The sequence below is a fragment of the Oncorhynchus keta genome, chromosome 13 (genome assembly GCF_023373465.1).
Source record: "Oncorhynchus keta strain PuntledgeMale-10-30-2019 chromosome 13, Oket_V2, whole genome shotgun sequence".
Lineage (NCBI taxonomy): Eukaryota > Metazoa > Chordata > Actinopteri > Salmoniformes > Salmonidae > Oncorhynchus > Oncorhynchus keta.
This window is the reverse complement of record NC_068433.1, coordinates 20,453,886-20,457,412: the sequence shown is the minus strand read 5'-3', so window position 1 is coordinate 20,457,412 and position 3,527 is coordinate 20,453,886. Positions and strand designations below refer to the sequence as shown.

Genomic DNA, 3,527 nt, shown 5'->3' with positions numbered 1-3,527 from the left:
ACCCTCCTCTCCTCCCTTTCTGCATCCTTTGACTCTCTATGTCCCCTATCTTCCAGACGGCTCGGTCCTCCTCCGCTCCGTGGCTCGACGACTCATTGAGCTCACAGAACAGGAGCTCCCGGGCAGCCGAGCGGAAATGGAGGAAGGCTTCGCCTCCCTGCGGACCTGGCATCCTTTCGCTCCCTCCTCTCTACATTTTCCTCCTCTGTCTCTGCTGCTAAAGCCACTTTCTACCACTCTAAATTCAAGCATCTGCCTCTAACCTAGGAAGCTCTTTGCCACCTTCTCCTCCCTCCTGAATCCTCCTCCTCCCCCCCTCCTCCCTCTCTGCAGATGACTTGTCAACCATTTTGAAAAGGTCGACGACATCCGATCCTCGTTTGCTAAGTCAAACGACACCGCTGGTTCTGCTCACACTGCCCTACCCGGTGCTCTGACCTCTTTCTCCCTCTCTCTCCAGATGAAATCTCGCGTCTTGTGACGGCCGGCCGCCCAACAACCTGCCCGCTCGACCTATCCCCTCCTCTCTTCTCCAGACCATTTCCGGAGACCTTCTCCTTACCTCACCTCGCTCATCAACTCATCCCTGACCGCTGGCTACGTCCCTTCCGTCTTCAAGAGAGCGAGAGTTGCACCCCTTCTGAAAAAAACCTACACTCGATCCCTCCGATGTCAACAACTACAGACCAGTATCCCTTCTTTCTTTTCTCTCCAAAACTCTTGAACGTGCCGTCCTTGGCCAGCTCTCCCGCTATCTCTCTCAGAATGACCTTCTTGATCCAAATCAGTCAGGTTTCAAGACTAGTCATTCAACTGAGACTGCTCTTCTCTGTATCACGGAGGCGCTCCGCACCGCTAAAGCTAACTCTCTCTCCTCTGCTCTCATCCTTCTAGACCTATCGGCTGCCTTCGATACTGTGAACCATCAGATCCTCCTCTCCACCTCTCCGAGTTGGGCATCTCCCTCGGCGGCAGCTTGGATTGCGTCCTACCTGACAGGTCGCTCTCTACCAGGTGGCGGGCGAGAATCTGTCTCCTCACCACGCGCTCTCACCACTGGTGTCCCCAGGGCTCTGTTCTAGGCCCTCTCCTATTCTCGCTATACACCAAGTCACTTGGCTCTGTCATAACCTCACATGGTCTCTCCTATCATTGCTATGCAGACGACACACAATTAATCTTCTCCTTTCCTCCTTCTGATGACCAGGTGGTGAATCGCATCTCTGCATGTCTGGCAGACATATCAGTGTGGATGACGGATCACCACCTCAAGCTGAACCTCGGCAAGACGGAGCTGCTCTTCCTCCCGGGGAAGGACTGCCCGTTCCATGATCTCGCCATCACGGTTGACAACTCCATTGTGTCCTCCTCCCAGAGCGCTAAGAACCTTGGCGTGATCCTGGACAACACCCTGTCGTTCTCAGCTAACATCAAGGCGGTAGCCCGTTCCTGTAGGTTCATGCTCTCTGACATCCGCAGAGTACCTACCACTGCCACACAGGAAGCGCGCAGTCCTAATCCAGGCACTTGTCATCTCCGTCTGGATTACTGCAACTCGCTGTTGGCTGGGCTCCTGCCTGTGCCATTAAGCCCCTACAACTCATCCAGAACGCCGCAGCCCGTCACAATTGTTCAACCTTCCCAAGTTCTCTCACGTCACCCCGCTCCTCCGCTCTCTCCACTGGCTTCCAGTTGAAGCTCGCATCCGCTACAAGACCATGGTGCTTGCCTGCGGAGCTGTGAGGGGAACGGCACCTCAGTACCTCCAGGCTCTGATCAGTCCTACACCCAAACAAGGGCACTGCGTTCATCCACCTGGCCTATCGCCTCCCTACCACTGAGGAAGTACAGTTCCCGCTCAGCCCAGTCAAAACTGTTCGCTGCTCTGGCTCCCCAATGAGTGGAACACACTCCCTCACGACGCCAGGACAGCGGAGTCAATCACCACCTTCCGGAGACACCTGAAACCCCACCTCTTTAAGGAATACCTAGGATAGGATAAAGTAATCCTTCTCACCCCCTTAAGATTTAGATGCACTATTGTAAAGTGGCTGTTCCACTGGATGTCATAAGGTGAATGCACCAATTTGTAAGTCGCTCTGGATAAGAGCGTCTGCTAAATGACTTAAATGTTAAATGTAAATAATAATACATGTACCATGTTGAAAGCACATGCACCAAATATAGTAAGAACCTGTGAGGTATGTTTAAGAGTTATAAGATTAGTAAATTGACCTAGATGTTACTTACAAGCTTTCCAGATGAAAAAAAGATGAAATAGAGAGTTTGTCCATCTTGCTTGTTCCTTCAAGTGATGATATTGACCTGTGTGAAATGCAGTCTCTCTACAGAAGAGAAAGGAAACTTGTGTTTGCTTTCATTGGTTGATCTTCGGTACCATCTGATCTGGATGTTCAAATTTGATTGGCTCACGAATCGCAACAAACGCTGTACATTCATGTTGTTGTACAGCTTGAACATGTGTTGCACAACTTCATCACATTGCAAGTTTGAATGACTATGTTAATAGCACTTTTTTTTAACTGAATGTGACTGTGAATTTATTCTTTATAATACAAAAATACAGCTCATACTGTCTACAATACTATGCACTACAGCCGTCCACCTGAGGGCTTGTCCACCTGAAAGTATAAGACATAACCACAAGCATCAATGGATCACTTCACTTCATCTGTTGTTATTGCCGTTGTTGTCCATGGGAGTCATACAGTAGTTGGAACTTTGTTGGCCACATGTTATGACACTGTCATCCTGTAGGGTTTCTAACACAAAGACACATCTACAGAAAACATGATAATTGTCTTTGCTTAACCAGCAATATCTCACATACAAAGTATTATCCAATGTATGGACAGATAAAAGCCCTCCAATGATATAAATATGAGGAGGCTCATCCTTCTTGTCCCAGATGATGATGATACTTTACATCAGAGAGAGAGAAAGAGAGAGAGCGAGAGAGAGAGAGGTTCGGTAGGTCCTGTGCAGAAGCCCAACAGGCCTCACCAAAGTACATCTAGCTACAACCTCGTGTTTTGTTCATAGCAGAACAAAGCCTACCTTGAAATAGGTTGCTGTGTATGTGAGGGTGTGTGTCCCATGCAATAAGTAGGCAGATGTCTTAATAAAAACTTAACCATAGCCTGTCCTCATTCCATGGTAGTGGCTGTTGTGCAACTTTCACTATGAGTAGTTCTGTTGCAAATAATTTACCATAACATGATGCAGTACTGCTAGACTTCACATAATTAAGTAAACTTTGACCTACACATTTGTGTTGAGAAGTCCTTGTTGCACTAAAGGTCTGTTTCACACTAAGGTGTGTGAACAATACAGGGCCCTAAGGGACAAAGTGGAGAGTAGTGTGGGTGCAGGTCAGTCTTCCTGTGTTAAATGTCTATAAGAGGTTAGTTTCCATCAGTGGAAAGTTATTGCAACACTTCCACCTTCACCACAAGGCTTTGTAAACAGACCATAATGTCTGAGACAGTTAAGAGCATCTGTCTGTA

The 3,527-nt window shown here is 48.2% G+C and overlaps 1 protein-coding gene and 1 long non-coding RNA gene across 2 annotated transcripts in view; both read right to left on the bottom strand.

Moving 5' to 3' along the window:
* Window positions 1-3,527, bottom strand: part of LOC118391996 (insulin receptor substrate 1-B-like) — a 109,143-nt gene that overhangs the window by 70,388 nt on the left and 35,228 nt on the right.
* LOC127906739 (uncharacterized) overlaps window positions 1-3,527 on the bottom strand; it is an 11,667-nt gene that overhangs the window by 3,322 nt on the left and 4,818 nt on the right. The window contains exon 2 of the long non-coding RNA XR_008062726.1: window positions 568-896. This is a non-coding gene — a long non-coding RNA (uncharacterized LOC127906739). The remainder of the gene's footprint in view (window positions 1-567; window positions 897-3,527) is intronic.